The sequence below is a fragment of the Neoarius graeffei genome, chromosome 8 (assembly GCF_027579695.1).
Source record: "Neoarius graeffei isolate fNeoGra1 chromosome 8, fNeoGra1.pri, whole genome shotgun sequence".
Taxonomy (NCBI): Eukaryota; Metazoa; Chordata; class Actinopteri; order Siluriformes; family Ariidae; genus Neoarius; species Neoarius graeffei.
The window spans coordinates 78861899-78876735 of record NC_083576.1 but is presented as its reverse complement, the minus strand read 5'-3'; positions in this window follow the sequence as shown (position 1 = coordinate 78876735).

Here is a 14837-nt window from a genome sequence, read left to right as displayed (position 1 = left end):
TAATGTGCATGAACTCGCTCGCTATGCGCAGTCAAGCAGACAGAGGAAGTCCGTGTGCACATGCGCAGGTTTACCTTCTTCTTCTTTTGGCTTTTACAGCAGCTGGCATCCACAGTGTTGCATTACTGCCATCTGCAGGTTTACCTTTGAGCGTGCACTGACAGTTCCATCATTCTGTCGCTAAACGAACAGCTGATCACACCGAGGTGCTCGCTGACCCCCGATATGTATTAGTTTGGTCCTGCGTTTCCTTTCCTTCATATATAACATAACGTCTTTTCTTCTCACTTTCTGTTACTGTAGTCGGTCTTTCACGTTTCATTCGCACACTCACATCCTCCATTTTTCTCTCCTGTTTCAAATTTGTATCCCACAATGCCTTGTACAAATGGGGAAAGCCCACCACGTCATGCATGACAGTATCTTGGATTGTGTCATGGTGAAGCAAGAAATAATCTCATCTCATTATCTCTAGCCGCTTTATCCTGTTCTACAGGGTCGCAGACAAGCTGGAGCCTATCCCAGCTGACTACAGGAGAAAGGCGGGGTACACTCTGGACAAGTCGCCAGGTCATCACAGGGCTGACACATAGACACAGACAACCATTCACACTCACGGTCAATTTAGAGTCACCAGTTAACCTAACCTGCATGTCTTTGGACTGTGGGGGAAACCGGAGCACCCGGAGGAAACCCACGCAAACTCCACACAGAAAGGCCCTCACCAGCCACGGGGCTCGAACCCGGACCTTCTTGCTGTGAGGCAACAGCGCTAACCACTACACCACCGTGCCGCCCCGCAAGAAATAATAGCGGAGAATTTAGGGCCACATGGCCCTAAATTCATTAATTGTTCTATTTTTTAAAAAACAAATAAAATTAGAAGTCTGTGATTCGAATTCAGTAGCTTTCGGTCCACTGAACAAAAATAATTGCGTGTTGGGAAAATTCTTTTTATGACCTACACTTGAAAAATCTGAAAGGCAGTCTACCTTTAATTAACATGCTCGTTTACATAATCTATGTAAATGTACCAGATTTAGCCATATTTCTATAGTCCCTGGCAGGTTGGTGTTAAAAAGAAGAAGAAACAATTATAATACACACACACACACACATGTACGGGAAGTATAAAAACAAGGACGCTGACACTTAACACAGACAATTAGTACACAATTAACATACATGTTAATTAACATGACTGATAAAGTCACTTTGAAAGTACAGCATGGTTATTCAATTCATTAAAAAATAAAATAAAAAGTAAAATCACTGGCATGTCTGTAATGCCTTTCCATAAACATGGATAACTAATCATGTTTGTTTGTTTTGTTTGGTAATTGTATTCTTAAAATCCCTGTTAAAGCAACATGCAGCCATTTTCAGTAGACTCCTGGTTAAAATAAGATTAGTGTCTGAGTTGGGTTCACATCTCTTTTTTTTATTGGTTTTCTTCGATTCGATGTTAAAAATATGATTTTAATATAAAAATAAAAATTGAAAGTGCTAAATCTTGAAATCATCTGTAAACATATCATAAATGCTGCAACTAACTTTACCAAATCTTTCATTGTTCTTATTGGTGCTTTGAGAATCGATTCACTGATTCATTTTGGGAGTCGTTCAAACAGAACGATTCGTTCGGGAATCGCCCGCCTGTCGCGCGCAGAGGAGCCGAAACAGTGTCGAGCTGCAGGACATGGAACCAGGCAGGAACGCTTTTACAGTTCCTGCTGTCCTGGTAATGTTAAATAACACGAACAGGGCTTGCATATGCTCTGTCTGAATGCTGTACATTTAAGGCAAATCATGCATTCGACTTTTGCATGTCCAGTTGAGTTGAGACCAATTATGAACTTGAATGAGGTTCCTCAGCCTCAGCTCCATCACTCCAGGCAGAACTAGATAGAACTCGAGGCCAACAGCGTAGATGGGGATGCCTCCGCCCAGTAGACTACACGCCTTATGAAGTTGTGATTTGGGGATGGACATTTGACCTCACAGTAATCTTGACCTGGTGAAATTACGTGTATTATCCTTGGAGATATTGTGTTCATAAGGTTTTCGGACAGACATTTGACCTCACAGTGACCTTGACCTTAGACCTTTTGATCTCAAAATCTAATCAGTTTATCTTTGTCCCCAAATGCACAAATGGTGAAAGTTTGGTGAAACTCCTTTCATTCGCCTTGGCGATATTGTGTTCAGAAGGTTTTCGGACAGACATTTGACCTCACCGTGACCTTGACCTTAGACCTTTTGATCTCAAAATCTAAACAGTTTATCTTTGTCCCCAAATGCACAAATGGTGAAAGTTTGGTGAAATTCCTTTCATTCGCCTTGGAGATATTGTGTTCACAAGGTTTTCGGACAGACATTTGACCTCACAGTGACCTTAACCTTAGCCCTTTTGATCTCAAAATCTGATCAATTCATGTTTGTCCCAAAGCGCACAAATGGTGAAAGTTTGGTGAAATTCCTTTCATTAGCCTTTGAGATATCATGTTCACAAGGTTTCGGGACGGACGCACGCATGGACGGACGGACGCACGGACAGACGGACAACCCGAAAACATAATGCCTCCTGCACCTTACGGTGGTGGAGGCATAATAAAAATTTAGGAAGGACGGCGTATTCAAGAGTTAAGGAAAAAAGAGAAAAACAAACAGTTGTACACATGGAGGAAAAGAAAGAAATGCAGAAAATGAAAAAAGAACTCGACGCCAACGGCGTCGATGGGGATGCCTCTGCCTGGTAGACTACACGCCTTATTAAGTTGTGATTTGGGGATGGACATTTGACCTCACAGTAATCTTGACCTGGGGAAATTACTTGTATCAGCCTTGGAGACATTGTGTTCACAAGGTTTTCGGACAGGCACTTGACCTCACAATGACCTTGACCTTAGACCTTTTGATCTCAAAATCTAATCAGAGTATCTTTGTCCCCAAATGCACAAATCGTGAAAGTTTGGTGAAATTCCTTTCATTAGCCTTTGCGATATTGTGTTCACAAGGTTTCGGGACGGACGCACGCATGGACGGACGGACAGACGGACAACCCGAAAACATAATGCCTCCTGTACCTTACGGTGGTGGAGGCATAATAAAAATTTAGGAAGGACGGAGTATTCAAGAGTTTAGGAAAAAAGAGAAAAACAAACAGTTGTACACATGGAGGAAAAGAAAGAAATGCAGAAAATGAAAAAAGAACTCGACGCCAACGGCGTCGATGGGGATGCCTCTGCCTGGTAGACTACACGCCTTGTTAAGTTGTGATTTGGGGATGGACATTTGACCTCACAGTAATCTTGACCTGGTGAAATTACTTGTATCAGCCTTGGAGATATTGTGTTCATAAGGTTTTTGGACAGACATTTGACCTCACAGTGACCTTGACCTTAGACCTTTTGATCTCAAAATCTAATCAGTTTATCTTTGTCCCCAAATGCACAAATGGTGAAAGTTTGGTGAAATTCCTTTTATCTGCCTTGGAGATATTTTCACAAGGTTTTCGGACAGACATTTGACCTCACAGTGACCTTGACCTTAGACCTTTTGATCTCAAAATCTAATCAGTTCATGTTTGTCCCAAAGCGCACAAATGGTGAAAGTTTGGTGAAATTCCTTTCATTAGCCTTTGAGATATTGTGTTCACAAGGTTTCAGGACGGACGCACGCACGCACGCACGCATGCACGGACGGACGGAGGGACAACCTGAAAACATAATGCCTCCTGCACCTTACGGTAGCAGAGGCATAAAAATCTTCAGCTGAGTGAGTCTGTGCTCACTGTCGCCTCAGAGTCCTGGCTGACAGGAGTAGAACCTGAACCCATCCACTGTAAGGACTGACCTGTTGTGTGTCTTGAGATGCTTTTCTGTTCACCGTGGTTGTAAAGAGTGGTTGTTGTAGTTACTGTATGGCCTCTGTGTCAGATTGAACAGGTCTGGATATCCTCCTCTGATCTTTCGCATCATCAATGCATCAACAGTCACTGGTTGGATTTTGCAGTTGTTGTTGTTGTTGTTGTTTATTGCATAGTCATGTGAAACTCTAAAGACTCTGAGATCCCAGGAGATCAGAAGTTTTGAGAATACTTAAAGCAAGCCAATCTGCCACAAAAAACCATGCTATGTCAGTGAGATCATGTTCTGTCCCCATTCTGGTGTTTGATGTGAATATTACCTAAAGCTCTTGACTTGTAACTGCATGATTTTATGCATCATTCTGTTGCCACATAATTACCCTATTGGATAATTGCATGAATGAACAAGTGTATGGGTTTTTCCTTTAAAGTGGCTGTTGTTGTTGTTGTTGTTTTCTTTCTTTCTTTCTTTTAAAGACAGTTTAGACTCCTTTCATGGATAGAATTTAAATGATTTTATTTTTTTTTAATTATTTTATTTTAAAACTGCCTCTTTGGAGTGATGGGCAGCATGGTGGTGTAGTGGTTAGCACTGTCGCCTCATAGCAAGAAGGTTCTGGGTTTGAGCCCAGTGGCCAACGGGGGCCTTTCTGTGTGGAGTTTGCATGTTCTCCCCGTGTCTGCGTGGGTTTCCTTCGGGTGCTCCAGTTTCCCCCACAGTCCAAAGACATGCAGGTTAGGCTAATTGGTGGCTCTAAATTGACCGTAAGTGTGAATGTGAGAGTGAATGGTTGTTTGTCTCTATGTGTCAGCCCTGTGATGATCTGGTGACTTGTCCAGGGTGTACCCCGCCTCTCACCCATAGTCAGCTGGGATAGGTTCCAGCTTGCCTGGGATCCTGCACAGGATAAGTAGAAATTCTGTCTGGAATTTGTATGTTCTCCCCGTGTCTGTGTGGGTTTCTGCCAGGTGCTCCGGTTTCCCCCACAGTCCAAAGACATGCAGGTTAGGTTAACTGGTGACTCTAAAATTGACCGTAGGTGTGAATGTGAGTGTGAATGGTTGTCTGTGTCTATGTGTCAGCCCTGTGATGACCTGGCGACTTGTCCAGGGTGTACCCCGCCTTTTGCCTGTAGTCAGCTGGGATAGGCTCCAGCTTGCCTGTGACCCTGTAGAACAGGATAAAGTGGCTAGAGATAATGAGATGAGATGAGATGAGATGTTTCCCAAGCCTAGAAATGGGAGGGTTGTGGCAAAAAGGGCATCCGGTGTAAAACTGTGCTCCAATTAATATGATATATGGATCAATAGGGTCCACATGCACCCTGACCTGGCAACAGTGCTGGACGAGGGAGATGATGGCGAATGAGCCACTCAAATGGCCAATGGATGGCATCACTGGGCAAGTCAGTTATCACTGTGGGGCAACTTCCATACCCGTCAGGTCTGTGCCTCTTTGGAGCAATGCAATAGCACATATTACAGGAGTGTTCACTTGCAGTGCCCTCCATAACACTTATTAGTCCTGGGTATGACTTTAAACTGCAACCAGCGGTGAGTCTCAGGTCTGGGAGGACTTGAGTATTGGGGAAAGTGGAGTTACCCCTTAATCACCATTGCTCCCAGGTCCTCTCTGACCTGGAGTGTTAGCACCTGCCTGGGTTCCAGCTATGGGTTAAATAGTACATCACCAATAAGGCGCTGGCAGCAGGGTGCTTTTAGGTGCAGTGTGGCAGATGAACCCAACAGGGTCAATGGTACACCACCTGATGGCACGCAGAAGAGCCACTCAAATGGCCAACGGATGGCATCACTTGGCAAGTCAGTTGTCACTGCGGGGCAACTTCCATACCCATCAGGTCTGTGGCACTTTTTTGCACCACTTGGCATCAGGTCTGGAGGTCCAGAAAGACAACATGATGGGGGCACGACATTGTTTGTCTTACCTTACTGTGCAAGGCGCTTCATTCAGAAAGGAGAATAAGTCTGGTGCACTCTGATGCAGGTCTCATGGCCCATCTGCGTTTCTGCGCATCCTAATGAAGCAGTCATCATCGCTAGCGATGAACAAACCCTTATCTACCTCCACTCTCAGAAAATAAAGTACATTACTGTACCTTTAGGGGTACAACAGGTTGTCACTGGGGCAGTACCGTCTATGGTGCTTATTTTTACCCTTTAGATACTGCTTGGGGATATATACACATAGCTACCATAAGGACCAATAATGTCCCCTAGGAGGTACATTAGTGTAGCTTGTACCTTGGGGGACAGAAATTGACCCCTCCTGTACCCCTATTTCTGACAGTGTACACACCTCCCTTGTTGTTGCAGTTGTTGTGTTTTTGTTTTTCACACAGACCTTTGCATTCATATTGCATTTGCTAAAAATGGAAACTTCCCACTTCTTCACGGCATGAGAAAGGTCACAGTTGAGCACCCTTCATCATTTGCAGCACGTCTGTTATCCAGCAGGAGGTATGTTTGGGTGGATAAACATTATGTCAAGCATAATTAAACTAGAATATAGTCACTTTGGAGCTAAACATGGAGCCAACTCCAGACTAAATCAATAAAATATGCCTACTGTGAAAACTGGGTGATTAATGACTACATTCTGAACGAATGAATGAAGTTAAAGATTATGTTATATTATATTATATCGTAACACTAGGATTGTAAAAAAAAAAATCTTACAAACAGCCTTCCTGGGGGTACGAAAAGCAAAATAAAATAATTCATGTTTTAAAAAAACCCCTGAATATATGAATTTATTGGAAGTTATATCTCAATGGCTTTGATTATGTTTACATTTTTAATGAAAGGGGAATAAACGAGGCAGCTATTGGTTTTTATTTCAACTCTACATCTTACTTTGAAATTGTAACACATGGGGAAACATAACCAGACAAACTGCCTGGCCTGAGCCTTTGGGGTCCAGACTGACTGCCAAGATGGGTTGGTGTGAAAAATGGCAGCAGAAGTGGTGTCGATCTGCCCCATCTTGAGAGAGGTCTGGCACCATCCACTTTATTTTTGTTTCTCCAGCTCATCTCTGGCAAGAACGCCACACCTTTTCACCGAGGTGAGAAACAGAGCAGGAGGAGACAGATGTAAGGCAAGTTAGATGGAGTCTGGTGTTGGCCATAGAAGATCACAAAGACACAACCTGGACCTGAAACTGACTTATTGTTTATTATATGCCACAAATGTTGTCTATAATGTTGAAATGAAGGAAGAAAAGTCACTCTGTAGCCCATGCAGTGGTACCCCAAGGGGTAGACCTGGGGAGTGAATACATACAATGTACAACCAATGAATATTACAATGATAAATTGTATACAATGTTTTATATATTTAAGTTGAAGCCATATTGAAATCAAATGGTAAAAATCCCAAACCAAGTCAATTCCATTGTAAAATGTGACAAAGGAGGGGGCAAATACTTGTAGCCAAGTAGGCTAATTACTCTGTAAAACAGCTTTCAGCACTTTAAAGGAATGAGTCACCTAAAAGGCGAACATTGCAATCAATAAATGCAAGCTTGGAGCATGGTTAGCATTTTGCAAATGAATTATGACTCCAGATTCTTAGAACGTTTTATTCATTTTGCCACATTAGCATATTTGCATAATTATTTCATAAATGTAGAGTTGTCTTGGTAGAAGAAGTAGAATAATCTGTGCCTGAACAAATGGCAGTAGAATAATTACTCATTGTGAATTAAATTATAACTGAAGAAGAAAACAGGAAAAAGTTGAACACAAAGACTCTTACACACTGGATTTGTGTGGGGAAAAAAAGTTAGCCCTCATTCCTTAAAATATGATTTAAAGGTTAAGTTATAACAGGACATGTAGGACGGCTTGGAAACAAAGCGACACAGGTGAGATTGAGATAGTTTGGACACGTACAGAGGACAGATCCAGGGCATATTGGGAAAATGCTGCTGGAGATGGAGTTGCCAGGTGGAAGGAAAAGAGGAAGAGCAAAGATGAGATTTATGGATGTGGTGAAGGAGGACATGAGGATGGTTGGTGCTACAGAAAAAGATACTGAGGACTGGAGGAGATGGAGAGACATTATCCGCTGTGGTGACCCTGAACAGGAAGAGCCAAAAGAAGAAGGAGAAGGAAGAGGTTAAGTTATAAAACATTTGGTAGCATGATGTTTTAGAAAAATAATCAGTGTGACCAAGTCATGTTACTGTGTCCATCCTGAAGCTGATAATTATTTCCAGAACAGCATGTATAAAATTGTGTTTTATTCCTTTGATACAACAGCCGTTTATCAATGATTACAATTTATTTACTCATTAAAAACACGATGCAGTTCCATTTAACATTGGAATGTTTGCTAAACAGGTAGCACGGTGGTGTAGTGGTTAGCACTGTTGCCTCACAGAAAGAAGGTTCTGGGTTTGAGCCCAGTGGCCGATGGGGGCCTTTCTGTGTGGACTTTGCATGTTCTCCCCGTGTCTGCATGGGTTTGCTCTGGGTGCTCCGGTTTCCCCCACAGTCCAAAGACATGCAGGTTAGGTTAATTGGTAACTCTAAATTGACCGTAGGTGTGAATGGTTGGTTGTCTCTGTGTCAGCCCTGTGATGATCTGGCAACTTGTCCAGGGTGTACCCTGCCTTTCGCCCATAGTCAGCTGGGATAGGCTCCAGCTTGTCTGCAACCCTGCACAGGATAAGCAGTTATGGATAATGGATGGATGTTTTCTAAACAAGTTATTATCTCTGCCAACTTTGTTTGTCTATTCCCAACATAACTCAAAAAGTAGTGAACGGATTTGGAGGAAAGGTGGGCCATGGGCCAAGGAACAATTGATTAGCTTTTGATGCAAATCCAGATATATACGTATGTGGACCCAGGATCCAGATTTGTATCTGGATCCAGGATTTTTTGTCTGTTCCCAACGTAACTCAAAAAGTAGTGAACAGATTTTGATGAAATTTGATGGACAGCTTCAGTATAGGTGGGTTGCATCCAACATCACATCCGCCTCATTAGATATGCAAGACATGAAGCGGTGGTCAGCTAAGCTCACTGTTCACAAAGCGTTACTATCACTGGGGTGCTTTTCTAGTCGTTAAAATGCCCTTCACTTGCAAACCATGAAACTGATAAAAGTTTCTTCCGGGTTCCCCATGAAGTGATAAAAAAGGTGAAAGAGCAAAGGATTTTACCAAAAGAGTCTGAGAAAGCTGGCTCTTGAACCTTTCACTGTGATGGACGCGAGCCCAGTTGAAGAACGCTCAAGTTTGCATCGATCACTTCGTGAAAGGTTTGTAAATTTGTCTGATTTATTTCGTTTGGATTCGCAAATCACTTTTCTTGCAATTTTCCGTTATTTTGTGATGTTCTGAAGTTCAGGAGATGCATAAGTCCTCAGATGTGTTTTGGTTTACTGTTTGATCATGGTTGCCATATTGTAAACTCCCGCGCATGTTTTCACTTTATTTATCAGGATGTCCTTGCAATATTTCCAAGGACGACGATGATGATGTAGATTGGGCTCCTACACTGAACTAGATGGTTAAGATAAGAGAGATCATCCAGGTAAACACAAAAGCAGAGCTCACGAGTTAACAGCATGAAACTGCTTCCTTGGCCATGCAGTTACAGTGAGCCGCGATAACTTCTCTGTCCTGTTTCACCAATACCCAGGTCTTTAAAGGGGTTTCTGTGGATCTTTGTGAATGATTTAGCTGGAAGAGAAGAGCAGGGAGGATTGAGAATTGAGCAGCTGTGGTTTATTTACACCCAATACTAAAACTTGTAGCACCCTAGCAACCACCATGTACAAAGAGCCAGAAATGCCTCCTTACCCGGGAAAAAGGAGACAGGATTTTTCTTGTAGTGTCCTGATCCCCAGATCTTTAACCTAGCCATATATAAAAAGTTGTACTCCTCCATGCTCTTCCAGGTTTTCATCTGTTTGTCCATGTAGAACGATGTCTACCAGCAACACCAGGTAGTTTGAGATGTCAGGGAACTCAACAAATGGATAATTTTCCAACTCAGAGGAAAAATCCTTCTTTGTTAGCATGTAAGGATCTGTCCCATTGCAAGGAGCAACTTTCTCAAGGTATCTTGACCGTGAATTGGCCTCTAAACTGCGAAAATAGTTGGAGGTGGTTTCCCTAGCTCTTTTGTATAACAGCAGCCAAATTGGTTTGCCTGACCACCACTTCAGGTGCAGTGGTTAGCACTGTTGCCTCACAGCAAGAAGGTCCTGGGTTCGAGCCCAGCAGCCGGCAAAGGCCTTTCTGTGTGGAGTTTGCATGTTCTCCCCGTGCCTGCGTGGGTTTCCTCCGGGTGCTCTGGTTTCCCCCACAGACCAAAGACATGCAGGTTAGGTTAACTGGTGACTCTAAATTGACCGTAGGTGTGAATGTGAGTGTGAATGGTTGTTTGTCTCTGTGTCAGGCCTGCGATAACCCGGCGACTTGTCCAGGGTGTACCCCACCTCTCACCCATGGTCAGCTGGGATGGGCTCCAGCTTGCCTGCGACCCTGTAGAACAGGATAAGCAGCTACAGATAATGGATGGATGGATGGACCACCACTTCATTCACCGGAAGTAACCTTGCAAGCAAAAGTCACGTGACTGAATCCAACCTATCATCCTCAGGTCAAGTGATTTGATTTTGATGTTGATAATATGTGACTTGGTAGAGATATGCACTTTACCGAGTTCCCTTCTAGTTCTTTCTGTTATCGCAGCTATAACTTAACTTGTCTCAATCTTGACTGTAATAAAAAAAAAAAAAACAGTGACTGTTACCAACACTGACACTGAAGACTCTTTCCATGAATGTTAAAGGTGACATATGACACCTCTTTCCCACAAGCTGACACAGTTCCGTGAGGTCTTGATAAAATGTCTGTGACATGCTTTGGTAAAAATATTACAAGGATAAAACACTACAGCTCCTTCTCACCCTGTCTAAACAGCCCTGTTCAAAATGGCTGATTTGACTAAGTGCCTGTTCCTATAAATGATAATGAGCCACTACTCACTCCACCCCCTCAGCCAGTCAGGTCACACTTTCATCAAGAATATTCATTCACAAAGGCAGTTCTCAAGCCATGAATAGAGATACTCAGATGAGGGGGCGGGATCATTCTAATGAGCTCGACTTGTGACATAGAAAGAGGAGACAAATCTGAACATCTTGTTGAAGCTCACATTTTCTGCAACAGACAGAACAAAAGAAACTGACTGAGTGTCTTATTTCAGAGTTTGTGGGTTGATAGGCTCCAGATACCCAAATGTATGTGAACAAGCACTGAAAAAGTGAGTTTTTCATAACATTTAAATGCACGTCATTTCAGAAAGTTGTAAAGAAGAACAAGAAGAAGAAGAAGCCTTTCAAAAGCCCTCCATCCCTGTAGTGGAAAGCCAAAAGTTAGAGCTTTATCTCTGACTGTTAAAAAAGCACTGAAACTGGAGACTCCTTCCATAAGTGCTGAAATAAACATCTCAGAAAACATCACCATTTCAACAACTGCTGGAAGAAGTTGTTACTATAGAAACATATTAGAATTTGCGCATGAATATAAACTGTGACATGAATTACAGCAAGAAGAAATGCTGTCAGAGCTTCCATTATACAACCCCGATTCCAAAAAAGTTGGGACAAAGTACAAATTGTAAATAAAAATGGAATGCAATGATGTGGAAGCTTCAAAATTCCATATTTTCTTCAGAATAGAACATAGATGACATATCAAATGTTTAAACTGAGAAAATGTATCATTTAAAGAGAAAAATTAGGTGATTTTAAATTTCATGACAACAACACATCTCAAAAAAGTTGGGACAAGGCCATGTTTCCCACTGTGAGATATCCCCTTTTCTCTTTACAACAGTCTGTAAACGTCTGGGGACTGAGGAGACAAGTTGCTCAAGTTTAGGGATAGGAATGTTAACCCATTCTTGTCTAATGTAGGATTCTAGTTGCTCAACTGTCTTGGGTCTTTTTTGTCGTATCTTCCGTTTTATGATGCACCAAATGTTTTCTATGGGTGAAAGATCTGGACTGCAGGCTGGCCAGTTCAGTACCCGGACCCTTCTTCTACGCAGCCATGATGCTGTAATTGATGCAGTATGTGGTTTGGCATTGTCATGTTGGAAAATGCAAGGTCTTCCCTGAAAGAGACGTCGTCTGGATGGGAGCATATGTTGCTCTAGAACCTGGATATACCTTTCAGCATTGATGGTGTCTTTCCAGATGTGTAAGCTGCCCATGCCACACGCACTAATGCAACCCCATACCATCAGAGATGCAGGCTTCTGAACTGAGCGCTGATAACAACTTGGGTCGTCCTTCTCCTCTTTAGTCCGAATGACACGGCGTCCCTGATTTCCATAAAGAACTTCAAATTTTGATCCGTCTGACCACACAACAGTTTTCCACTTTGCCACAGTCCATTTTAAATGAGCCTTGGCCCAGAGAAGACGTCTGCGCTTCTGGATCATGTTTAGATACGGCTTCTTCTTTGAACTATAGAGTTTTAGCTGGCAACGGCGGATGGCACGGTGAATTGTGTTCACAGATAATGTTCTCTGGAAATATTCCTGAGCCCATTTTGTGATTTCCAATACAGAAGCATGCCTGTATGTGATGCAGTGCCGTCTAAGGGCCCGAAGATCACGGGCACCCAGTATGGTTTTCCGGCCTTGGCCCTTACGCACAGAGATTCTTCCAGATTCTCTGAATCTTTTGATGATATTATGCACTGTAGATGATGATATGTTCAAACTCTTTGCAATTTTACACTGTCGAACTCCTTTCTGATATTGCTCCACTATTTGTCGACGCAGCATTAGGGGGATTGGTGATCCTCTTCCCATCTTTACTTCTGAGAGCCGCTGCCACTCCAAGATGCTCTTTTTATACCCAGTCATGTTAATGACCTATTGCCAATTGACCTAATGAGTTGCAATTTGGTCCTCCAGCTGTTCCTTTTTTGTATCTTTAACTTTTCCAGCCTCTTAATGCCCCGTCCCAACTTTTTTGAGATGTCAATGTTTGAGATGTATTTGGCATGAAATTTCAAAATGTCTCACTTTCGACATTTGATATGTTGTCTATGTTCTATTGCGAATACAATATCAGTTTTTGAGATTTGTAAATTATTGCATTCCGTTTTTATTTACAATTTGTACTTTGTCCCAACTTTTTTGGAATCGGGGTTGTAGAAACTCCATTACTAATTACAGAATAAATAATTATAAATATACATCATACATTTCAAATGCTCCAACGTGACTTCATATAAACTTGCATTTTATATGTCATATGACAAAGCCACATATTTACAGTGTCAACGTGAACAGCAGTGTTGTAGTCGAGTCACTAAACCTTGAATCCTAGTCCAGTCTCAAGTCCCCAGTGTTCAAGTCCGAGTCAAGTCCAAGTCATTTAAGACAATTTTGAGTCGATTCCACTATGGATCCAAGTCAAGTCTGAGTCAAGAACAAGACTCCAACCACACCATTTGATGGTTGCTGTTGCGACCTTTATGCGAAACCGTCTTTGCTACTGTGTTGGACTAACGTTACTGCTTGACTGCCCCATTTTAGTTAATAGGCTACAGATAAAAAGCTTGTTCATTGCTCAGCAAGCCCCGCCCACTATCAACAGGGCAAATAACATGAGAGAGGGTTAACACTAGCTAGTTCATTGGTCAGCAAGCAAGCCCTGCTATCAACAGAGCAATGAACATAGCATGTCACTTCCTTCTCTAGGTGGAGTCTTGCCAAATGATGATTGAAGTTCAAGGTTGTCCCCGTCGTCTCCTCGATAGTCCTTCTCTATATGGAATACACAGCAGTGCATTTTTTTCCCACTGCACGAGAAGTCTGTATAAGCAAAGCAGACAATCCTAGGGGCGTTCTCTCCAGGCATTTTGGTACCATTAACGTTAGTTTGTTCCTGAACATGACATGCGACTGTGAGTTAGCCTAGTGATTAGCGTGTCCACCTCTCCACCAGGAGGCCACAAGTTCTACTCGTGGTCAGGTCATACTACAGACCATCTTAAAAATGGTACCTACTGCCATCTGGCAAGGCATGCTACAATACAGATGCAAGTGGGGAAGTCAAACTCTTGCGGTTACCAGAGAACCAGCCCCCCACTGTAACCTTAGCTGTATAGGGTGAGAGGCCGAGGGCTATGGAAACGTAGCCTGGGCCCGCCCATCCTAAGCGTGACGCAACCCGAGGGCCTGTTCCGAGCTTAGTCTGGCCAGGCAGGCTATCTACAGCATTTCCAAGCTCCCGAAAAATCGGGAGCCAATCAACTTTGAGCATCTCCAACGGCCCTGGGTAGAGGCGTGTTCAAGGTAGTGACGTAGTAGAACTGTGACCGGAAGCCATAGATTGTTTACAGAATCTATGCCAGAAGCACTTCATTCACATCACAAACATGGAGCAGCGGCAAGCCTTTAACACAGCGGTAGATGCTGTATTGAAAGCATTCAACGGGAAGTTCTCATTGAGAACGGAGCAAAGAGCAGCCCTGGAGGTATTTATTGAAAGGAAGGACGCTTTCGCCTTGCTCCCGACCGACTTCGGTAAGAGTTTAATCTACCAGTTAGCCCCGTCGCGTCGCATACGTCAGAGGAAAGAGTGATGTGATTGGTTTAAGCTTCGTCACAGCCTTTTCTGGCTTCGACCAGTAGCAAACTGGTCATGTCAGGGAGGCGGGTCAACCACGGGGTATGGGAAACGGTTTGGCTTAATAGCTTGGCCAGACCAAATGCTCGGAGAGCTTTGAAGTCGCGTTAGCCAGGCTAATGGAAACGGAGATCCGTGCCACACCCATGTGCCTCAAAAAAGAGCTGGTTAGTACTGGGATAGGAGACTTCCTGGAAAGACCAGATCTTGGTGTGGAAGGAACTTTGATTTTGGACTTGAACGTTAGTTTGTTCCTGAACATGATCTATGAACAGGT